Source organism: Lynx rufus, unplaced genomic scaffold (assembly GCF_022079265.1).
Source record: "Lynx rufus isolate CCGP_SWC_20201006 ecotype Redwood Valley unplaced genomic scaffold, mLynRuf1.p SCAF_34, whole genome shotgun sequence".
In the NCBI taxonomy this organism is placed as follows: domain Eukaryota; kingdom Metazoa; phylum Chordata; class Mammalia; order Carnivora; family Felidae; genus Lynx; species Lynx rufus.
The window spans coordinates 3550220-3575772 of record NW_025814850.1 but is presented as its reverse complement, the minus strand read 5'-3'; the positions used below and the strand labels follow the sequence as shown (position 1 = coordinate 3575772).

Here is a 25553-nt window from a genome sequence, read left to right as displayed (position 1 = left end):
GAACATGGCATATCTTTACATTTATTTCAATCTTCTTTAATTTCTTTCAACAACGTTTTGTGGTTTTTAGTGTGATTCTTGCACTTCTTTGGTTAAATGTTTTCCTAAGTATTTTATTCTTTTGAGTACTGTTATACATGGAATTGTTTTCTTAATTTCATCTTTGGAATAGTCATTGCTGATGTCTAGAAATAAAGCTAATTTTTACATATCGATCTTGTGTCCTGTAACCTTGCTGAACTCATTTATTAGTGCTAAGGTTTTTTTTTCTACATGCCCAGGAATACGTCTTGTGGTCTTCTAGTTACCCAGGAAGATGTTGGAGCATTTCAAAGTCCCTATGGGCATCTCATTTCTCAGCTTTTTCCTTTTAGGCTTTTTGTTTAGGCTATTTTTTGTCTTGTGATCAATTGCCTCACATAGCTGCCAGATTAAAACATTAATCTATAATTGTTTTCAAAAAATGCCCCTTGGGAAGAGGCTGTTTTAGCACTGTGCAGTTCTCAGTGAGGTCAAGGGCAAGGCTTTCAAGTGAAGTTTTTTAGGGACCCGACTAGACAGGTAAAACAATGACAGTTTGTTCTTTGGGAATGAGGCTTTAAGGAACTTCAGCTCCATTTTGTTCCCCTGGGATGTGGGCAATTTTTAAGGCTATCATCAGGATGGAGAGCAGAGGTTGAGGACAAGTTAAAACAACAGAGCTCACTGTTCTTATAGAAATTAGTAATTTTTTCTTTAATACATGCTCTCCGGGTTGCTGCAAGCCCATTGGGTAAAATTTCCAAAGTTCTGAGAAAGTTGATTTTGACCATTTTTGCTAGTTGTTGTTGTTGTTGTTGTTGTTGCTTTTACGGAAGGATGAATTTTCAGACGTCCTTCCTTTCTCATTTTCACTGATTCACCTGTAACAGGGCTTTAAAATCTCTAAAGTCTCAGGGCACCTGGGTGGCTCAGTTAACTGCCTGACTCTTGATTTCGGCTCAGGTCATGATCTTGCGGTCATGGGATCAAGTCCCATGTCAGGCTCTGCACTGGGCATGGAGCCTGCTTGGGATTCTCTCTGTCTCTCTTTTCCTCTGCCTCTCCTTCACTCATACTCTTGTACTCTCTCTCTCAAAAAAATAGAATAAAAAAATAAGAAATGAAATCTCTAAAGTCTCAATGATCACAGGCTAATTAAATACTTAATCATGGGAGATGATTAGAGGAAAGGAATAAAAATAGAAAATGTAATTCTTAGAGAAGCTCTCCCAGATGGAGAGATGAAGTTCAGCAAAGTGTTTCTATATTTGATGCTCTCAAAGTTAAGTTTAAGGTAACGGCTATTTTAAACCCCCTTTTTTTTTCATACAAGTTAAATACAGGCTTTGGGGTCAGAACTGAGTTCAGATTCCATCTCTGCTTCTTGACTGGCTTGACAAACTGGGACAAATTATACAACCTCTCTGTACTTCAGTTTCCTCACTTGTAAAATGGGGTAATGATGTATCTATCACATAAGGTTCTTGTGAGGTTTAAATGTGAAATGCTGATCACAGATGCCCTATAGCTCAATAGTATTGGTTGTGATGATTATCCTTATAATTTTGCAAAAGTACAGTGATGATTCTTGAGCAGAGTCAACCTAAAGGCAGATTTTCTTTTCTTTCTTCCTGTTTCCTTCACTTTATTTTTGCTGTAAAGAACTGAGAAGAAAATCTACTCAGCATTTTGGAATAAAAACTTGTGTCAAGCAGTGACAAAATGTTATTTATTCAACAAGCCTTCACGAAGTAACTAGTAAATAACAAGCACTCTGTCAGGCACAGGGACAAAAATGACAATAGAGTATGCTCCCTGCCCTCAAGGAGCTGGCAGTCCAGGAGATGGATAAGGAAACGGGATCATATGCCACCTAACAAAGGCTGTCATAGGAGAATACACATGGTGGGGGTATAGCTTCCACCATTTCCTCTTAGATTAATCCCTTTGTCTTTGGCCCCCAAACTGAGGAATTGGTCCTATTTTTGTCTTTAACCGGGTGTTTTAAACTGTGGAGTTTTTTACATTTCTAGAGATAAAGGAAAAGCACCTCGAATTATAGAGGACACTAGAAACAGTATTTCCTACAGAGCCTGGGCTTCCTACCAGCATAGTCACTTCTAGGGTTTTCAGCCCAAAAAGTTCTTTGGCATATCTTTGCTTTGCTGTCCACGTAAAAAAAAAATTTTTTTTTTTTCTCTTTCTGTTCTCCACTTTCTCGTCCAGAGAACTGGGTAGTTCCCAAAGGAAGAGTGCTTTACAGAATCTAAGGGTGATTTATAGGCAAAGGCAGACAATGATTAGTTTTAACCTTCCAGTTCCATACCCCCAAAATGAACATAAACTTTCATGGTAGTCATTACTGGAAATGCAGATCATTTTAATTCCATTGCATTTTTCAGAATTATCAGTCGTAACCCTCTGTCAGCTGTTGAAGATTCCTATCTTTTTAAGTTGCCAGCATTAAAATATTTGTAAGTATTGCAACAATCTCATGGCTCATGAGATGATTTCTGATCTTTTTTGTTGTCATCAAAAGATTAAGTATTTTGCGTTTTGGTTAAAAAGTCCTAATTTAAATTTTGACTGGGTTATTGAAATAAGCATTATTAGCAAAGAAAAAACGTATATGGGCAAGATAGCCTGCAGAGGAAGGAGTAGTATTGAAGAACACGTAACAGACATGGGACTTGTAGATGTAGGTAGAAATACCATTTATCTCAAAATGGAAAGTGGAGTAAGGTGTATATTAAAAGAAAAAAAGACTAATCAAGAGAGGTGGATGCAATTGAGAATGAAAATGAGGATAAGAGTAAAAAGGATTGTACTGTTGAGCACCAAGGTGATTAATTTGATGATGCACATAAAATGTCTTCATTGGGAGTTTTCTGAAATTATTGTCCGTAGCAAGAAAACTCTTGAGCTGACTTGACAAAGAAGCCAGAATTGAAGTAATCACATGTTGTTAAGTATCTTTTTAGGTACAGAATTTTTATCCTTGGGTTCAAATCACGCATGTTTGGGCTTTCTCCTTCAGAGACATGGGATCAACACAGGTGTCACTTACAACAGTTGAGAGCATCCTCATGATGACCCTTGAATTGGAAACACTGTAAGTTGATTTTTCTTATGTGTATTTTCACTTAGTTGTTTATTTAGATTTGTTTTATTGTTTTCTTAAGTCAGGTTTATTGAGGTATAAAATTTACTCTTTTTAAGCATACAGTTTGATGAGTTTTGACAAACGTGTAGTTATGTAACCACCACCACATTTGAGACGTAGACCATTTCTGTCACCCCAAAAGGCCCCTATGTGCCTTTGCAGCCAATCCCCTTTTGTCACCACCAGCCCTGGCAACCACCAACCTAATTTTTGTCCCTGTAGTTTTGCCTTTTCCACAGTGTCTTATAAATGAAATCATACAAGGGGCACCTGGGTGGCTCAGGCAGTTAAGCATCCGACTTCAGCTCAGGTCATGATCTCGCGGTTCGTGAGTTCAAGCCCTGCATCGGACTCTGTCCTGACAGCTCAGAGTCTGGAGCCTGCTTCGGATTCTGTGTCTCCCTGTCTCTCTACCCCTTCCCCATTTGCACTCCATCTCTCTCTCTCTCTCTCAAAAATAAATGAACATTACAAAAAATAAATAAATGAAATCATACAGTATGCAGTCTTCTGTGATTGGTTCCTTTCAGCATAATCCTTTTGAGATTCATCCATGTTTGGTTTTTTTTTTAACTTTTTTAACGTTTGTTTATTTTTGAGAAACAGAGAGCATAAGCAGGAGAGGGGCAGAGAGAGAGAGAGAGAGAGAGAGAGACACACACACAGAACCCGAAGCAGGCTCCAGGCTCTGTCAGCGCAGAGCCCAATACAGGGCATGAACCTGCGGAACATGAGATCATGGCCTGAGCCAAAGTCGGTCACTTGTCTGACTGAGCCACCCAGGCACCCCAGAGACTCGTCCATGTTTTTGCACATGTCAGTAGTTCATTTCCTTTTTATTGCCGAGTAGTATTGCAGTTGTGAGGATATACCAGTTTGTTTATGCGTTCATCAGTTAATGGGCATTTGAGTTGTTTCTAGCTTTTTGGCCTTTATGAATAAAGTTGCTTAAAACACTTACATGCAGGTCTTCGTATGAGCATATGTTTTCATTGGGGGAGGGGGGGAGGTGGTAAAATACCTAATGGCAGGATTGCTACATCATATGCTAAGTGTATATTTAACTTTTTAAGAAACTGCTTACCTGTTTTCTAAAGTGGATGTACCATTTTGCATTCCAGCCAGCAGTATATGAGATCTTCTATGTATCCTTTCTTCTAATGTCTTTATCTATTTTTCATAAGGTGAATGTTGGCCCTAAAATTGAGTTGGGAAGTATTCCCCTCTCTTCAATTCTCTAGTACAGTTTGTGCAGAGTTGGCATTATTTTTTCCTTAAATGTTTGCTAGAATTCACCAGTGAAGCCATGTGGGCTTGAAGCTTTCTCTGTGAGAAAGTGTTAAACTACAGATTTTATTTTTGTAATAGTGCTACTTAAATTACATACTTATTTTTTGGAGTAGTTCATGTCTTTCAGGGAATCTATTTCATCTTGAAGTTATTGACATAAAGTATTTTATACTATTCCCTTATTATCCTTTTAGTATCTGTAGAATTGTAGTGATGTCATTCCTCTCATTTTTGATATTGATAATTTGTGTCTTCTCTTGTCTTTTCTTGATAAATCTGGCCAGAAGTTTATCAGTTTTACTTATCTTCTCTAAAAAGTGCCTTTTCATTACACTGACTTCTCTATTTTTGTTTTCCTTTTTAAAAATTTCTGCTTTGATCTTTATCATTCCATTTTCTCTCCTTACTCAGTGATGAATTTCCTTTTCTTTTTCTAGTTTCATAAAAGTGGACACTGGGGAAGATGAATACTATATGAGCAACATCCCACATGTTGACATGTGTTTTCAGTTTCAGTCGGTACAAAATAGTTTTTAATATCCATTTAGACTTATTTGACCAATAGGGTTCCTTAGGAGTGTGTTGGTTAGTTTCTAAATATTTGGGGATTTTACAGATGTGTTAATTTGTTATTTAATTCCATTGTGGTCACAGAACAATATGTTGGATGACTGAAATCCTTTTAAATTTATTGAGGCTTGTTTTATAGCCAATGAATTCTGGTACTAGATGAGAATATGGTCTATTTGGATAAATATTATGTGCCCACTTGAAGAAAAATATGTAGTCTGCTGATTTGGTGTGGAGTAGTCTATAAATGTCAACTAGGTCAAGTAGGTTGGTAGTATTTTTCAAGTCTGATGTATCATTACTCATTTTCTATATATTTTTTCTGTCAATTATTGAGAGAGGGATATTGAAATCTCCAACTCTAATTGTGTACTTATGTGTCTCTCTTTCCTATTCTCCTTAATATATTTGGAAGTTGTGTTATCAGATACATAAATTTTTAAGTGATGTCTTTTCTATTAGTTGACATTTCTATCACCATGGAATAACCTCATTTATCCCTGGTAATATCTTCGCTTTGAAATTGACTTTGTCCTATAGTAAATATAGCCACTCAAGGTTTCGTTTGATTAGTGTTAGCAAAGCATAAGTTCTTCCATATTTTTAACCTACTTATATCTTTGTATTGAAGATGAATCTTATAGACAGCATACAGTTGGCTTTTGCTTTTTTATCCGGTATGACAACTCTATCTTTTAATTAGGTGATTACACCATTTATAGTTAATGTAATTATTTATATGATTACATTTAAAGCTACTGTCTACTCTTTTCTATGTATCCCATCTGTTCTTTGTTTCTTTTTCTTTTTCTTCCTGCTCTTGGGTTGATTTAGTACGTTTTATTATTTTTTGGTGGGGGGATAAATAGTTACAACTCAGGTTTTGTTATTTTAGTAGCTGTTTAATGGTTTGTAATGTTCATGTTTAACTTATCACAGTCTATCTTCAAATGATATTATATGATTTCATGAATAGTATAAGAACCTTACAATAAATAGTGTACTTCCATTGATCCCCTCCTGACCTTTGTGCTATTGTTCTCATACATTTTACTTTTAGCACACCATATTATTTTTTTTTGTTTAAATAGTCAATTATCTTTTTTTATTCTTTTATTTTTTTATTTTTGAGAGAGACAGAGTGCCAGTGGGGGAGGGGCAGAGAGAGAGGGAGACACAGAATCTGAAGCAGGCTCCAGGCTCTGAGCTGTAGACACAGAGCCTGATGTGGGGCCTGAAATCACAGACTGTGAGATCATGACCTGAGCTGAAGTCAGATGCTTAACTGACTGAGCCACCTGGGTGCCCCTCAATTATCTCTTTTATTGAAGTATATATAGATCATGTAATATTAAATTAGTTTCAGGTGTGCAACACAGTGATCACCACAATAAGTATATTACAGTGTTATTGACTATATTCCCTATGCTGTACTTTTCATCTGGTGACTTATTTATTTTATAACTGCAAGTTTGTACCTCTTAACCCTTTTCACTCATTTTGTCCATATCCCCAGTTTGTTCCCCATATTTATAAGTGTTTTCTCTTTTTTGTTGTTGTTTATTCATTTGTTTTTTTGTTTATTTTTTGTTTATTTTTTACCTTGTTTTATTTTTTATTTTTTAAAATTTACATCCAAATTAGTTAGCATATAGTGCAACAATGATTTCAGGAGTAGATTCCTTAGTGCCCCTTACCCATTTAGCGCATCCCCCCTCCCACAACCCCTCCAGTAACCCTCGGTTTGTTTTCCATATTTATGAGTCTCTTCTGTTTTGTCCCCCTCCCTGTTTTTAGATTATTTTTGTTTCCCTTCCCTATGTTCATCTGTTTTGTCTCTTAAAGTCCTCCTATGAGTGAAGTGATGTGATTTTTGTCTTTCACTGACTAATTTCACTTAGCATAATACCCTCCAGTTCCATCCATGTAGTTGCAAACGGCAAGATTTCATTCTTTTTGATTGCCAAGTAATACTCCATTGTATACATATACCACATCTTTCATCCATTCATCCATCAATGGACATTTGGGCTCTTTCCATACTTTGGCTATTGTTGATAGTGCTGCTATAAACATTGGGTGCACATGCCCCTTCAAATCAGCATTTTTGTATCCTTTGGTTAAATGCCTAGTAGTACAATTGCTGGGTTGTAGGGTAGTTCCATTTTTAACTTTTTAAAAACCTCCATACTGTTTTCCAGAGTGGCTACAGCAGTTTGCATTCCCACCAGCAGTGCAGAAGGGTTCCCCTTTCTCCACATCTGTTGTTTCCTGACTTATTAATTTGAGCCATTCTGACACATGTGAGGTGGTATCTCATTGTGATTTTGATTTGTATTTCCTTGATGATGAGTGATATTGCGCATCTTTTCATGTGTCTGTTAGCCTTCTGGATGTCTTCTTTGAAAAACTGTCTATTCATGTCTTCTGCCCTTTTCTTAACTGGATTATGTATTTGATTTTTTGGGTGTTGAGTCCTTTATATATTTTGGATACTAGCCCTTTATCAGATTATGTCATTTGCAACTATGTTCTCCCATTTCATCAGTTGCCTTTTAATTTTGTTGATTGTTTCCTTTGCTGTACAGCTTTTGATCTTTTTTTAATGGATGTTTATTTTTGAGAGAGAGAGCACAAGAGTGGGGTAGGGGCAGAGAGTGAGTGAGGGAGACAGAGGATCTGAGCAGGCTCCGCACTGTCAACAGAGAGTCAGTGCGGAGCTCGAACTCACAAACCGCGAGATTATGACCTGAGCTGAAGTCAGAAGCTTAAGCGACTGAGACACCCAGGTGCCCCAGAAGGTTTTTATCTTGATGAGGTCCCAATAATTCATTAAAAAAAATGTTTGTTTGTTTATGTTTATTTTTGAGAGAGAGAGACAGAGTGCAAGCAGGGGAGGGGCAGAGAGAGAGAGGGAGACACAGCATCTGAAACAGGCTCCAGGCTCCAAGCTGTCAGCACAGAGCCTGACACGGGGCTCAAAGTCACGAACTGTAAGATCATGATCTGAGCCAAGTCAGATACTTAACCAACTGAGCCACCCAGGTGCCCCTATTCATTAATTAATTAATTAAGAACATGGACACACACATACATGTATGCATGGGGGGGAGCAGAGAGAGAGGGAGAGAGAGAATCTCAAGTGGAGAGAGAATCCTGATGCGGGGTTCAATCCACGACCCTGAGATCACGACCTGAGCCAACACCAAGAGTCAGGCATTCAACCCGCTAAGCCACCCAGGCACTCCTCAGTAGTTCCTTTGTACTTCTGTTTCCCTTGCCTCTGGAGACATGTCTAGTAAGAAGTTGCTTTAGCTGAGATCAAAGAGGTTTCTGCCTGTGTTCTCCTCTAGGATTTTGATGGTTTCCTGTCTCACATTTAGGTCTTTCATCCATTTTGAATTTATTTTTGTGTATGGTGTAAAAAAGTGGTTTAGTTTCATTCTTCTGCATGTTACGGTCCGGTTTTCCCAACACCATTTATTGCGAAGACTATCTTTTTTCCATTGGATATTCTGCTTTATGGAAGATTAGTTGACCATATATTTGTGGCTCCGTTTCTCGGTTCTCTATTCTATTCTATTGATCTATGTGTCTGTTTTTGTGCAGTACCATACTGTCTTGATGATTAAAGCTTTGTAATACAGTTTGAAGTCCAGAATCATGATGCCTCCAGCTTTGTTTGTTTGTTTTTTCGCAACATTATAATTCGGGGTCTTTTCTTGTTCCATCCAAATTTTAGAATTGTTTGTTCTAGCTCTGTGAAAAATACTGGTGTTTGATAGGGATTGAATTGAATGTGTAGTTTGCTTTGAGTAGTATAGACATTTTAACAATATTTGTTCTTCCAATCCTTGAGCATGGGATGTTTTTCCATTTCTTTCTGTCTTCTTCAATTTATTTTCATAAGCGTTCTATTGTTTTCAGCATACAGATCTTTTACCTCTTTGATTAGGTTTATTCCTAGGTATCTTATGGTTTTTGGTGTATTTTTTTTTTAATTTTAGAGACAGAGTGTACAAGTTGGGGAGAGGGGCAGAGGAGAGAGAGAGAGAGAGAGAGAGAGAGAGAGAGAAAATCTTAAGAGAATCTAAATCTAATCCATGCTGAGCGTGGAGCCTGACACGGGGCTCGATCTCACGACCCTGAGATCCTGAGCCGACATCAAGAGTAGGATGCTTCATTGACTTAGCCCATCCAGGCACCCCTTGTTTGTTTTTTCTGAGATTCTACATATAAGTGACATCATATAGTGAAATGATATACATACATATAGTGAAGTGAAATGATAACCTATATAGTTACCAGTTCTAATGTTCTTCATTCCTTTGTGTGGAACCACATTTCCGTCTGCTATCCTTTTCCATCTGCTTAAAAATACTTTCTTTAGGGGCACCTGGGTGGCTCAGTCAGTTAAGCATCCAACTCTTGATTTTGGCTCAGGTCATAGTCTCACAGTTTGTGAGCTCAAGTCCCGCGTTGGGCTTTGCTTGGGATTCTCTGTCTCCTCAGTGCTCTTTCCCCCTTGCACACGCCTACTGCACGTGCCCTCTCTCTCTGTCTCTCAAATAAACATTAAAAAAAATACTTCCTTTGGCATTTCTACAGTGTAAGCCTGCTAATGATGAATTCTTCCAGCTCTTGTATGTCTCAGATAGTCTTTATGTTGCTTTTATTTTTGAAAGCTTTGGGTATAGAATTCTAGCTTGATAGCTATTTGGTCCCCCTCTCCTTTTCACTGCTTGAAAGATGTTGCCCCACCGAGTTCTGGCTTACATTATTTCCAGCAAGAAATATGTTGTCATTGTTATATCTTTGTTGCTCTGTATGTCGTGTGTGGTTTTGTTCCTTTGGCTGCTTTTAAGATTTGCTCTTTATCGCTGGCTTTGACCAGTTCGATTATGATGTGCCGTGGTGTAGTTTTATCCGTGTTTAATGGATTAAACTAAACATGTAGTTTAATCCATGTTGTGCTCAGAGTTCATTGACCTTCCTGGATTTGTGAGTTTATAGGGTTTACTTATTTGGAAATGTGGGGGCTATTATTTTTTCAAATTTATTTTATATCTCCTCTCCTTCGTGGACTCTAAGTATACATATATTAGGCCACTTGAAGTTGTTGCACGATTCATTGAGTTAAGTAGAGGCATGGGGTTTTTTTCCATATGTGAAATACTGTTATAATAACTTTTTTAAATGTCCTTGTCTGCTAATTGTAGCATTTGTGTAGATTATGGATTAGTTTTTGATTGATTGCTTTTTTAAAAAAAAAATTTAACATTTATTTATTTTTAAGACACAGAGAGTGATCAGGGAAGGGGTAGAGAGAGAGGAAGATAAATCTGAAGCAGGTTCCAGACTCCGAGCTCTCAGCACAGAGCCTGATGTGGGGCTCAAACCCATGAACCACGAGATTATGACCTGAGCCAAAGTTGATTGCTTTTTATCCTCAGTATGGGCCATATTTCAGATTTATTCAAACTCCTAGAAGTCTACCCTGTTTCTGTGTGCCCTCCACCCAAAGTGAGACTTTTGGCTTGGAAGGAGTTACCTGTGTATTAAACTACTGATCCGTGTCACCCAGTTCTAATCTCTATCTCATTCTAAGGATACCATACCCCATGCCATCCTTACCTTTCTGTTGGGCACCTCTTTCCTTCTATCTGTGTATTTATAATATTCAAGAGCAGCAGTTGGCCAACTGGTCCCTACCCAACCATCCAGGCCATGTGCCTCAAGAATTCCTTTTTGCACAGCCCTGTGATGACTTTGGCCCGCCTCTTCTACCTACTCAAGTAACTCCTTTACCACTAATTTAATTCTCTGTGTTTCCATTTATAGGATATTACCTAGCCGTATGGCCTGCTGTCTCTGCCAAGTTAAAAATACTATTGAGGTTGTCTGTAAGACAGTCAAGCTACATTGTGACAGTGCATGTCTGACAAATGGCACACGTTGTGGTAAGTCCTAATTGCCTGATGATAAATTTGTAAATTTTTATTTTATTTGTGGTTTAACTTTTATTTTTAATCAACAATGATAATTTTTTTTAATATTTATTCAGTTTTGAGAGAGAGAGCATTCACGTGCGTGAGCTGGGAGGGGGCAGAGAGTGAGTGAGGGGGACAGAGAATCCGAAGCAGGCTCTACACTGACAGCAGCAAGCCCCATGCGGGGCTGAACTGTGATATCATGACCTGAGCCAAAGTCGGATGCTTAACTGACTGGGCCACCCAGGCACCCTAACAATGGTAAATTTTTAAACTAATGATGTCATTGCATTATTTTTACTCATTCAGAGTTCAGATCCCTAAATTTCTAAGAACTATTCCTTTGTTAAAAGTCAGATTCTCAGTTACATTATTAAGTCCACTACCCCAAAATGAAAACCTGTTCACATAGTGCATCACAGTTTATAAGCTGATTTTACGTGCGTTAGGTCTCAGGTGCCCTTTGTCTTATAGGACAGGTGGAGATACCTTTTTGTTTATTTTGTTGTTTTTATAAGTGTGTAAGAGTACAAGTGATGCTGATTTCTGAAAAAGTTTTCTTTGGAGCCTCTGTGTTTCTGTTCCCTAACCAGAAGCTGCTACCCAACCGTTCTAACGGATGAGAGGGCTCTTCTATTCTTGGGCTGTCCAACTCTTGTTCTGAATCTTAAGCTTTTCTATCCAAAACACAGGTGCTTTTAGGTATTTTTCTGTTCTTAGGTTTTATTGGCACTAACTTGGTGACTTCCAAAATGTGCTTTTGCACCTGGATAGCTTGAATATGGGTCCCTGTCAATGGTCTAGGGCACAGCATAAATTACACTTTGCTACTTCTATAAGTAGTGTTGCTTACTTTCCAAAACAAGGTTTTACCAATTTTCTTACTCCCTTCTCCCTTAGAGGTGGGCAGAATAGGCTTTTTTTTTTATCTCCTTTGACAGGCGAGGAAAAATGAGATCAGAGGTGCCTTAGCCTACACTCAAGTCTCCTCTCCCGTTTTGGGCGCTCCGCCAGCCCGCTGCTCCTCCTCTCTCGTGACCTTTATAACCTCCTCCTCTGACTCTCCCCAGCACCACGAAAAATACGTTTAATTCTTCTGGAAAAACCCAGCTGCACAGTGCTGTTCAGTGTACACAAGCTGTACGCTTGACCTTCATGTAGTTGGAAGCTCTGGATGGTTCTCTCAGTAAAGCTAGAAATCTGGAAATGAAAGGAAATGAAAGCAAAGTAGGCGTTTGACCAAAGTTTCTTTATCCCTTCTGCATTTTAAAACCTCAAGTATCATTCCGTTGATTTTTTGGAACGCCCCACAGTGGCATCTCTCTCATACCTGGAAAATCTCTTAACCTATACCCCACATCTCTGCCCAAATTGAAGCAAAGAACCAGGGTGGACTTAGCGGGTCTCGTTTTTAGTTTTTTCTGTCTAGAGCTTATGTTACCGGAGGTGCGATATAGGGGAGCAGGGACCAAACAAAGGAATTGGTGGGTGGGCGGAGAGGGCGTGTCCAGATGAGGACCTGCTAGTGACGGGTGTTGTCCCGTGCATATGTGATGGTAGCAAGAACTCAAGCCCACTGAAGACGTAGAAGGAGGAAGACTCGTGCTCCCTCTGCCCCCGAAGCAGGACAGGGTGGGGTATGTGAATGCCAGGAGTCGCACTAGAGCTGCACACAGTTTAGCCGAGTATCTTCCAGCCTTGGCTTTTCTTGAGGCCTGGGCAATCGGCCCTTAGGGACCAATGGAATAACTCTAAATATAGTTATTCACACTATGGAATGTTCTGAGGAAATAGCTACTTTTTCAAAAAACATCTTTTTCTCCTTTGGTTGTTGCCAATCGTAGGTCCAAGTTTGAGTTCGTCTCCTCTCTAAATGGCGCTCAAGTATTTGCTGATTCTTAATTTGCTTGACTGGGATGTATGACTGTGCATTGACAAAGAGCTGTGCTATCAGTCTTTCATTATCAAAACTCATCTCTCCTTCTTCTTCGACAGATCAGGAAGTATACCTAAGGAATGCAGAAGGATCATTCATGAAGGTATTGAAAGCTCGAAAGAAGAGCGCCAGCACGGAGCTGACTATTGAGCCACAGAAGGCGTCCTCAGACATAGATCGTGTCAGTTTGTCAGCCTTTATGAATGAGCAGCTAGACTTCAATGACAAAAGTGATGTCATTAGTGCACTGAATTACATATCGCCTTATTTCTCGGAGGGCAATCTAGAAGACGTAGAATCGACGCTGTTACCGTTCATTAAATTTCTGTTTTCAAATGTGCAAGAGGGAGACAAGCCCGTGGGTCACTCGATGAACGACACAGGGGACCCTTCTCTTAAACCTGGATCCAACAATTCAACTTACAAGAATGAACTGAGAAAACTCTACTTTCTGGAAAATTTGTTAGATGCAGAAATTCAGGAAAAAATTGATGAGGTGAAAAAGAAAGCAAAAATGGCCATGCTTATACATTCCAGCCTTTTAGGTCCCAAGTTTAAACGTCAAATCTTTCCAAAGAAATGGGAAACTGCCCAACCGCAGGAGAAGAGCCTAGACAACGTTGAGAGTGTGGGGAAAAAGTTCCTGAGAGTGAACAAGGTCATCAAGGGCCCAAAGGGCATACGGAAAAGGCACTTAAAGAACTGAGACGTCAGAACATCCAGAGGACACAGAACGCCCAGCCGTCTGTGGAGAACATGGCCAAGGAAAGAAGGCTCAGGAGACCATCCCCAGGGGAGCTTCACGTGGCGCACAGGCCCAGCAAATTGGTGGGAAGCTCCTTCGAGACAGAGCCTTCATTCGTAGAGGAGCACAAGGCAGCGGTCTCTTCTTTCCTGAAGCAATACTCTTTGGGCAGGCCTTCTGCCACCCCTGCTCCAAAATCCCCACCTGACGTGAAAAAAAAATCAAAAGACTTCATGTACAGCGTTTTTCTTATACAAGATGCAAATGATAGAGTTAGAAATGTGAAGGCTTTCGGGCCAGCCTCACACCCCAGAAAAACACACCGCTTTCATAAAAGTCGCTCCCGTGTGGTCCACAGAACACCCAAGGCCAAACTGAATCGAAAGTCCAGAAAGGAAAGTTCACTCAGTAATAGACAGCTGCTTGCAAAGAGGCCTCCATCCTCTGCAGTCAGGAGCCTCATAAATTCCCCTTCACGAGAGGATTTTTCATCGCCGGGAGAACTGAGTCCTCAGAAAAATCCTTTTCCAGAATTCTTTGCTCCTTCAGGAACTTACAGAGAAAACACTACTGCAGAGAACACTACTGCCCAAAATGTTTCTGACGAAAATATTTCTACAGGAAACACTACTGTGCCAGAACAAACCCTCCCTGAATTCACAAACCGTAAGAATCTTTCCACTGCTAATTCTACTGTTACTGCAGACAACTCTACGCCGACCGTTAAACAAACCAATGATACACAATGGGAATACCCCAATGCGGGCACTGGCTTGCCCCCAAAAGCCACAGGCTTCACTGTGTCAAAGCTCTCGTCCTCAGGTGATCTGTTTGAAATTCAGTTAAACCAGCAGCTACGGTCCCTCATCCCCAACAAGACGTGAGAAGCCTCATTTCTCATGTTATCTGGACTTTGAAAATGGACTGCTCTGAGACCCACATGCAGCTGGCCTGTGCCAAGCTCATCTCCAGAACAGGCCTCCTGATGAAGCTTCTCAGCAAGCAGCAAGAAGTAAAGGTGTCCAAGGCAGAGTGGGATATGGACCAATGGAAAAATGAGAATTATATCAATGAGAGCACAGAAATCCAGAATGAACAGAGAGGGCAGGAGTCAAGGGAGGTGAGGATAAATCCCAAAATGTGGGGTCTCGACATTTAGGTGGTTTAGGACATGGACCCAAGCACAAGGACCAGGGGCTCCTAGTCCGGGTCTTGTCTTGGCCACATAATTTTGGCTAAGGCAGTGATCTGCCACTTTGCTCATTTAGGAAACAGTGCCGCTGTTCCCAGAGTAGACAAAAAGAGGACCTAACATTCAAGATACATAAATTCTTGAAGAAAATGCTAATGATTAAGATTACGTATCACATTAGATTTGGTATATTCCTTAAGAACCTAGAAGCGATTCATCGGAAAGAATGGGGTTTTAGAGTCGTTAAAGAATAGTTAACTTTCATCCTATCTCTGTTTTCTAAAAAAATTGTTCTTTCCTTTTTTTTTAGCTCACAAAAGAAGTTCCAGGCTATGGCTATAACAACAAACTCATCTTGGCAATATCTGTGACTGTAGTAGTGATGGTTTTGATCACAGTTTTCTGTCTCATTGAGGTGAGGACAACAATTAATTCCGATTCCCAGACTATATTCCTTCTTTATAATAGATTCAGAACCCACAAACTGAAAATCAAAGCCACTTTCCCACCTATCACGACTTGATATCCCTCTTCAGTCTGGAGGACTGAGATATGCTTTGTCCTTTTATTGCAAAGTATATTCCAGGGATTTTAAAAGGAACCCCACTGCCAGGAGACATCTGTGGATTGTAACCAAGATAACAAGCCATTAGCTTGTTCTGAGACATTAGGTCTAAGAAGGCCACAGTTGACATGATAGTAAAATTTCTTCAACTCAAAAAAATTATGTCAATTCGATGCACTCACCAGTCATCCTCCTACTACCACTGATTTCTTTCCTCGTTGGCTAAAATGATGAGAGAGAAATAGTCTTCACCTTCATGGAGCTATCAGTCATCTTGGAAGAAAGGGCATGGCTTAGAGATAAAAGTGTCATCTTGTTGATTAATTAGATGTACCTACAGCCCTCTCCTCCACTTCGCAAGGCATTGTGTAAACAGGTTCAGTTAAAACCCTGCAGCTAAAATCCTGCATCAGGCTACTCAAAGCTTGTCATAATTACAGTTGCCTATTCCTGGAGCTTGCCTGTTTACCTTTTATTCAATTATGTATAAATTGAATATATATTCAATGTATTTATTCAAATATACATATGCTTATATATATGTGTGTGTGTGTGTGTATATATATATATATATATATATATATATATATATATATATATTGCCATCTGTCATGGCAACCCTCCATTTCAGCCAAAGCAGCCCCTCACCATCCCCTAGTCAGACCATGCCCATTCCTACTTTTGTTGGTGACTTTGCCCACTTGAAATTCCTTTATTTCACTCTGCTGGTGGAAGTCCCATGAGCCTTCAAAAGCCAACTCGAGTTCATCTTTCTTCACAAAGCCTTCCCCGAATACTGTAATACTCCTGGACCTAGTCCTTCTGTGAGATTGTCACCGTTTCTTAGGGTCTACAGTGACGCATTCCCCTCCCCTGATAACAAAAATATGCTAAACAGTTTGTTAAAAGGCAGCTCCTCAAGAGAGAAATATCAAGGTCATGGATCAGAGCAGAGATATGTAAGGCTTCCTGGTCTCTCAGACTTGAGTAAAACCTGACTGGATGTATTAACTGCTAAGGAGAAACATGTCTGTCTTCTGGAGGGTTGGTCAGTAGTAAAAGCATAGAAATGGTGAGGAAGAGACCAACATGGGCAGTGCCCACCTAGCCTTGCCTAAGAGTAGAGATGGCACCTCAGGCAGCAGATGAGAGTCAGGCCCACCAGCCGGGCTGTGCCCGCGGGGCAGATGGATGGATCTAGCTACCTCAGTCCTTTCCATTAAACAGTGGATTCAGCTAATTACTTTTCTTCCACTTCTCTTCTCACCAAATAGCCTTCTGATTATGCTTCAGTGTGCCACAGAGGCCTGTCTCCACAGGAGGTAATGCCCAATCATGTAGACACAGATGCCCTATCTATGGAATGGATGTTTTCCTTATTGTCAAGTCATGACCTGACATTCTGATTTTGATCAATCCTGTGACATTGGTAAGGTGATATTGCCTCCATGTAGAAAGAAGTGCGTTCTCTCTTGATGAGATCAGAGTCTGATTTCTCAGCCTAAGAGCCTAGGAACTAGCGTGGGGTCAACTTACCATGACCTCTGGGAAGAGAAATCATTGGCCATTGTCCAGTCCGTACTCTGCATCTTGAGGTGGCCTGCAGCCTTTTGCTTTTGGGGAAGTTCTATAAACTCCTATTGCTGTTTTCAATTTTTTTTTTTTCAACGTTTATTTATTTTTTGGGACAGAGAGAGACAGAGCATGAACGGGGGAGGGGCAGAGAGAGAGGGAGACACAGAATCGGAAGCAGGCTCCAGGCTCTGAGCCATCAGCCCAGAGCCCGACGCGGGGCTCGAACTCACGGACCGCGAGATCGTGACCTGGCTGAAGTCGGACGCTTAACCGACTGCGCCACCCAGGCGCCCCTCCTATTGCTGTTTTAAATTCCTATGTGGTTTAACCTTGTGTTTATATTTTTTTATGTGGTTTCATTATTTCCTCTCCCTACTTAGATGATACACTTTTTGAGGTCAGAGACCATGCAGTTTCTTTCCTGTAGTGGACAATAATGATGTTCAAAGGAAGAGATGAGGCATTGTGTCAATTTCACAAGGAGGAATAATGCAACCTAATATTTATGGGAAGTAGCCTACAGAGTCCAGCAATAGACAGATCCGTGGGTGACTAGGACTTTTGAAATGTTACCTTTTAGAGGCGCCTGGGTGGCTCAGTTGGTTAAGCGTCCTACTTTGGCTCAGGTCATAATTTCATGGTTCAGGAGTTCGAGCCCTGTGTTGGGCTCTGTGCTGACAGCTCAGAACCTGGAGCCTGTTCTGGATTCTGTGTGTGTCTCTCTCTCTCTTTGCCCCTCTCTCACTCTTACTGTCTCTCTCTGTCACTCTCAAAAATAAATAAACATTGAAATGTTACCTTTTAGCATTCAAATCAGTGGAAGAAAATAAATAAATGGTAATAGAACAACTGCTTAATTATTTGGGAGGAAAATAACAACAGATCCCTATTTCTCACCTTAAAAAAACATATTTCAGTAAATGTAAAAAAAGAGAAACAAGAACCCGTCAAAGTATTAGAAGAAAATAGAATCAATACTTTTATAATCTTGTGGTGAGAAAAAGCTTTGTGACCTGATACCACATGCAGAAACATTTGATAGATTTGATCGTCTTGTCCGATTTATGCTTGGAATAAACCAGACATCTGATTGAATCCCCACAGTCCTGTGAGGATGATATCACCATCCTTCTTTCATACATAGAAGGGGATCAGCTTAAGGCCCCTGTGGCAAAACCCAAAGCAGAACCCAGCTGTGCCTGCAGTCAGCCTGTGCTCCTATCCCACTGTTCCGTCTCCTTCACGATAAAAACACTGACAAATATTTGAAACATTGAAATTCAGTGAAAGCCCTTGAAAGGATTAATATATTTCATATGAAGAGAGTTTTATAAATCAACAGGAAGAGGACAAACAATCCAGGGGATCAAGGGGGCAAGGACTACGATGAACAGGAGGGTGTGGACAGTCCGTCACCATATCTGCCTCATGGCTTATGGGACATGGGTCTTGTTAACAAGGCCTTTTCGCCTCATGGTATAAAAATAGTCTCTGATATTTTCTTCTGTACTCTTATAATATTTGTTGTGATTTATTTATTTTTAATCTGTACGGAATCTGTGTGGTGCTTTGGTACGGTCGAGGTAGGGGATCTAACTTTTTTCCCTTACGTAAAGATCCAGTTACTTTAAAATCTTTTATTGAATGGTTCATTCTTTCTTCATGGATCTAAAATACCATTTATATCTGGACTCTATTCTATCAATCTGGTTTTCTTTTCCTGTATCAGTATCACGCTACATACTTAACTGCAGTTGCTCTGTAAGAACGTATTTTAATGTCTGCTCTGTGATCTTCTTTTTCATACAGTTTGTTGCTATGCTTGCACATTTTCTCTACCAAATGTCAGCTGGCCAGTTTTTGTTTAAAAAACTGTCTTGGGATTTGAATGGGATTGCCTTGACTTTGTAGGTTAATTTGAAGGGAACTGACATCTTTACACTATTCTAGGAAAATAGTGTCTCACATCATGTATTCGTTTCTTCTTAATGTCCTTCAGAAGAGCTTTAGTGTTTTCATCTCATAGGTCTTACCCATTCTTTGCTAAGTTTATTCCTAGGTACTTTATGCCTTTTTATTGATAATTGTAAATGGGATAATTCTTCCGTTTTTTGATTAATTATTTATGGGACATAGGAAAGTCATTGAGGTTTACATGTTGATCTCTTGATTTTATATCTAGCCATCTTACTGAATTCTCATATTTCTTCCAATAAAATTTTAGTTGATTCTCTTGGGCCTTTTAGTTTGTCTGTAATTTCGTATGCAAATACGTCTTAGTTCTTCTTTCCACGACTCCATTTTTTCCCAGTGCATCAGTTAGGACCTCCTCAACACCAATGAATAGCACCAGTGATAACAGACATCCTACTCTTGTCCTTGACATTAAAACAGTGCTGCTGTTTAGGTTTCTGGTAGACACTTTTCTTTTCCTCCTCCCAAGAATTTTTATTAGGAATTATCTGTTGACTGTTATCTGAGACAGTCAGTAAAATGTATTACCAACTGCACACAAGTTAGGTGTTATTGAAGAGTCAAAGGACTATTAAACAAATTCCTGTCCTAGGAAAAGTTATCATCTCACTGGGTAGATAAGACCTAAAATGCAAAGGAATGAATAAAGATTTGGAGGGAGTGGTTATTGTGATGGGTAACTGTGATCATGTTTTCCTCCAAAACAGATTTATTGTCATAGAGCAGCAGCCAAGGAAGGTAAAGAAGGAAGCTCAAGGTAAATATTAGTCTGGCAATCGTTAAAGTAGAATTTTAGAACTAGATTTTCAAACTCATCTATTTCAATCCCCTTGTTTTACAGCCAGGAAACCACCAAAGGCAGAAAGAATACATATTTGGCCTAATGCTTTGCCTGGACCCAGCAAAGTTAGCTGCCCAGCCAAACCCGAGTTAGAATGGGACTGGCACAGAGCACCTGCTCACTAGACCTTTAAAGAAAGATCGTGGGGGGACGGAGGTGAAAATGTTCAGACCCGTTCCTGCTGGCGGTGGGCATCAGGCCTGGCCACAGACCTTCTCAGAGGCTCTGGAGAAGGGATAGGGAGGGCCAAACGTCGTGGGGTGAAGGGGCTAGTCTTCAAGCATGATGGAAGGTGGAATACATGAGTCCCTCCTATAAAGTGGGGGGGGAAACTTCCTTCTTCCTCCTTCTGGTTTTCGAGGCCCCGCTCTCCATTCCCTTTATCCAGACCCAATAGAATTTGAACTGGGAGAGACCTTAGATAATCATTTATCTCTTCCTTTTATACTAATGAGATGGAGAAGGAGAAAAGGAAGATGTCTTGCCGGACGGTTGTATCACTAGTACCACTAGAACCAGAAAGAAGATGGTTCCTTTCCAGTTGGGCACGTCTCTGACTACACTGTTCTTGGGCTGTGAACTGCATTTTATGTCACAACTCAGTGCACACATACCGTATAGACATAAGTACCTTCTAAAACAAACTTACCATACACTCTGATTCTTTCTGTTCTGTTTTTTTTAAGTTTATTATTTATTTGGGGGGGGGGTGGAGCAGAGACAGAGAGAGAGAGAGAGAGAGAGAGAGAGAATCCCAAGCAGGTTCTACACTATCAGCACAGAGCCAGACACAGGGCTCAATGTCACAATCTGTGAGATCATCACTTGAGGCAAACTCAAGACTTGGGCTGCTCACCTGACTGAGCCACCCAGGTACCCCCTATTCCGTTTGTATCCAAAAAGAGTATTTTGTGTTTTAGGGCTAGCCATGTGTTTTAAGGTGATTTCCCGACTCACTCCCTCATCTGCCTGCAGTGTGAAAGTCAGTGAGCTAGATAACTGCTGGTTGGACTCAGGCATTCACTCGGTGCGATTCATCTTGTAAAGTAAAGCAGCTAGGAAAATAGAAACACCTCCCCACCCGCCAGCAAATGATGCCTGGGAGGCTAAGCCTGGCGGGGACTGATGTAAAATGCTTCTGGAGAGAGTTAGGTGCTTCTGCCGTGTGGTCACCCAGTTTGTTGACTGCACAAGGGCACTTGGCCAAGGGCCAGAAGGTGAGCAGGGTGAAAATCCTGCCTATACTTCATGTCAAGTTACATACAAAGGTCTCCCAGGGCCACTGTGGGGCCATTATGGACAGACACAGGAAAATTCTGAAAGCCCAGCATGTATGGAATTATTTCTGAGATCCCAGGTCTGTGTTGATTTTGCCTGCTAATAAGACTGGAGAAATACATTGTGAGAGGCATGGAAAATGGTACGAATCACTAATTGTCTGTGTGTGTGTTTCCTTCAAGGGGCTTCTTTGGATCTCTGCTGCGTAAGAGATGCTCAAAGGAAAGTGACAATCAGGTAAATCTGAGGAGGATAAAGTACCGTGGCTGGAGAAGGCAGGGGAAACAGACCTAACATTGTCCTTTCTGTTTTCTAGGAGGGCTTTTTCTGGAGAAGGCGGCCACTTTGGCTTAGGGACATGTACAGACCTCTCAATGCCACACGCAAGAAAAACATGGCACAGAAGCTACACGACAAGGATTCTTCTGATGAAGATGAGATTTTCCACATGGAACTAGGATACGTGATTGGGGAAGATTTTCTCTAAAATGGGGAAATTATGAAGAGTTGAATTGTTCCTTTTGAGAGTCAAAGCCTTGGCATTCTTCTCCTTTTCCCAGGGAGGCTGGCAAAGCCACAGCAGAGAAGGCCACAGATTCCACTACTGAAGAGCTGGGTGACAAGAGTGAGACACTATGTGAGGTTGTCACAGAGTGAACGCCGTCCTGCCTCAGGCCACCTACAAAGTTTACTTCCGATACTGGCTTCTCAGCATTGCTTATAAAATACTTTTTCTTCTCATATTGAAATGTATAAATCCATAACCAATTCTAGCCACATGGTAAGGAACTAAAACGTAAACAGTTCAATATTTATCTACAGACAACAGGGGCCACAGGCGAGAGAAGCAGGACTGAAGCCAGAGTCCCTCGTGGTAGCCAGTATTTCCACAAGACAGTCTGGGCAAAGTAGGGTGAATGGGGCGTCTTTCCCTCATTTCCCTGATACAGTCAGTCTCTGGAAACTGGAGAACGTATCTTCAAGGGGCTTAGACTATTAAGTTAATTAACAGCTTATTCTGGTGCTCTCTCCCCTGGCTCACCCAATACCAGTTATTCACAACGCGCTTGACCCCCTGCCCATAGAGGATCGTCTCTTTCTGGCCCCTCCGTAAGGTCTTTGGGGTTGCCAGAATGTTTGGATCGCTGAGCCTACCTCCACTGTCGGGCTGAGGCCTGTCTTTCTTCCCAAGAGCTCAAACTCGGACACAAAATCTGTAGGTGGAAGTAGAGTGTTCCTCAACCTTACAAGCTAGTAGATAATTCCCATTGGGTTTTTTTGTTTGTTTTCTTTAAAAAAAAAAAAAAAGTCCCCACCCTCAGAGAGCTAGCAGGGAGATGCTGGAGGGTTAGAGTAAAGAATGTGTGAGAGCAGTAATTACCCAGGACTGCCCTGCTCAGGCCTTTATTTCAGAAAACTTATTGGCGGGGGCACTTACTGTTCACCTGTACCACACTAGCCTCTGCTGACCCCACTGAGGGTCGGATGCGTGCGGCTGGGCTCTCTCCAGTTCAGCCCAGCACCACACCTACCACTGCTTTCCTACCCAGCTCAGATCAGGGCTGCACGATTCCAGGAGATAATGCAGCACAACGTGCAGAAGACGCAAACATCCCTCCACTTCTGCAGAGGAGGGCGTTAACCAGTCACATTTGGGATGTTGGGAGGAGTCGGGGTGCCTGGGTGGCTCAGTCCATTGGGCATCCGACTTTGGCTCAGGTCATGACCTCATGGTGTGGGAGTTTGAGCCCTGCATTGTCTCCTTCAGATCCTCTGTCTCCCTTTCTCTCTGTCCCTCCCCCCAGCTCACACACTGTCTCTCAAAAATAGATAAACATTAAAAATAATGAAGTCATCTATACTTTCTGAGTAAATGAATGACAGATTTTAGAAAAAGGACGTCAGAGTCAAAATACAGTAGTGAATAAAAGAAATCCTGAATGAACAAGGTTTGATAATCTCTTTTCTTAATGTCTGTTTATTTTGAAAGAGAGCAAGGGGGGAGGGGCAGAGAGAGAGGGAGAGAAAGAGCCCCAAGCGGGCTCCGTGCTCAGTGTGGAACCCGATGCGAGGGACTCGATCTTACGACCGTGAGATCACAGCCTGAGCTGAAATCAAGTGTCGGATGCTTAACCGACTGAGCCACCCAGGCGCCCCTGACAATCTCTTTAGATGCCCCCAAATAAATGCTGGTGGTTTAGCGATAGGTGATGGAATATGGCACCAACCGCTGGCCACCAACAGAGTTCCCCGAGGGGACAGTAGGACTGGGGCACAGCCCAGCAGGTTTGGCAGGGTTGGTAGGAACGGTTCCAAGCGGAGTGATTGGCCCATCAGTGCCTCTTCGGCTCTATTAGTTTGCTGCTGCTGGGCAAGGACACCTGTTCTCCTGGTGCCTGCTCCCGTTCCCCCAGCGTTTTAGTGAGAATGGCCACCAAGTGTCTGTCTCTGTGTGGTGACCTCAGTGAGCCAACAAATAACTGTGTTGAAAGCACGAGACTAGAGAGTAACAGTAATCGGAAGCAGCAGCAGCAGCTAGTTCACTATTTGCTTACTTGGTGTCAAGGCCTGGGTTGGGCGTGTTGCAGTCTTAATTTCGCCCAACAGTCCGTGAAAACATACTTTATTATCCCCATCTGGCAGATAAGGGGACAGGGCTTAAAGGACGTAGGTAACCTGTTCAGGTGCCCAAAGCCGCAAATCCAAAACTGCCAGGTAGGGGTTTAATCCAGGCCTGTTAACTCCAAAGCCTGCTGACGGTTATACTGCCCTGCTGCAGGGTGCAGGGGTACAGAGACGTCTAAGCCATGGTTACCATCAAAGAATCAATAATTACAACGATGAGGATGGTGGCAGCTACTGTTTGTTGAGCACGTGCTTTGAGCCGGGCGCAGTACCAGGCCCTGTAGTCACTCTTAGGTCACAAGGGCAGAAACTCCTCATGCCAGCTCAAACTCCTTAATGAGCTGGGTGGAGCGGGGGCTGGTGGTGACTTTTTGAATAAGAGAGGTGGACACAGAGACAGAGCTGACGAGAAACCAAGAAGACCCATCTGTGCATCGTTGGGCTTCCCGAAGTGTGGGCCGGGATTCCAGGCAACTCCATTCTCCTATTTTGGAATATTTCCATTAGCGCAAATGTGGTTCATAAAGTGAAGCTTAGAAAATGTTTCTATAACACTACCTCAAATTTGCACAATACTTATCAGTCTCAAATGCTACCCTGCCATATTTCTTTTAATTTCTTTAATGTTTATTTTTGAGAGAAAGAGAGAGCATGCGGGCAGAGAGAGAGGGAGACACAGAATGTGAAGCGGCTCCAGGCTCTGAGCTGTCAGGACAGAGCCCGATGCGGGGCTCGAACCCATGAACCACGAGATTGTGACCCTCTCTGCCACTCCTCCACTCGCACTCTATGTCTCTGTCTCTTGCTCTCTCCAAAATAAACATTTAAAAAAAATTTTTTTAAACAATGAGCATTTATTCCTCAAAAAACATCTTTTTTAATGTTTATTTTGAAGAGAGAACAAGCGAGAGAGTACAAGCAGGGGAGGGGCAGAGAGGGAGACATAGGATCTGAAGCAGGCTCCAGGCTCTGAGCTGTCAGCACAGAGCCCAATGCGGGGCCCCAAGCCATGAATGGTGAGACCGTGACCTGAGCCAAAGTCAGACGCTCAACCAACTGAGCCACCCAGGCGCCCCATTCCTCAAAAGTTTTGAGTCAAAATTTCGGGAATAGCTTGGGCACTTCTGCCCCTGGGTCTTTTGTGAGATTCTCAAGATACCACAGGGCTGCAGTCATCTGAAGGCTTGACTGAGTCGGAAGGGTCCACTTCCAAGGTGGTTCACTCACTTAACATGGCTGTCAAGGGGGTTGGAGGGAGGCCTCAGATCTTGCCATATGAGCCTGCCCACAGGCTGTTTGACTGCATGTCCTCACAGCATGATGGCTGGGTGCCTCCAGAGTGAGTGATCTGAGAAAGAGAGACAGAAATGACAGAAGGTATCCTTCCTATGACCTCACCTCAGACGGCACAGAGCAGCATTTAGCAGTGACTTAGTCACTAAATCCAGTTCACATTCAAGGGGTGGGAATTTAGACCCCACCTTTTAAAGAGAGAAGAGTCGGGGTGCCTGGGTGGCTCAGTTGGTTAAGCGTCTGGCTTCAACTCAGGTCACGATCTCGCGGTCCATGAGTTCGAGCCCTGCGTCAGGCTCTGGGCTGATGGCTCAGAGCCTGGAGCCTGCTTCGGATTCTGTGTCTCCCTCTCTCTCTGCCCCTCCCCCGTTCATGCTCTGTCTCTGTCTCAAAAATAAATAAACGTTAAAAAAAAAATAAAAATAAAGAGAGAAGAGTCAAAGAATTTGTGAACATATTTTATTTTTTATTTTTTTCCAGTACTCATTCAGTAGA

General features: G+C 41.6%; 1 pseudogene; it reads left to right on the top strand.

Moving 5' to 3' along the window:
• The first annotated feature begins 2234 nt into the window (after positions 1–2234).
• Positions 2235–21881, top strand: LOC124522175 (leucine-rich repeat-containing protein 37A2-like; annotated as a pseudogene).
• The last annotated feature ends 3672 nt before the right edge of the window (positions 21882–25553 follow it).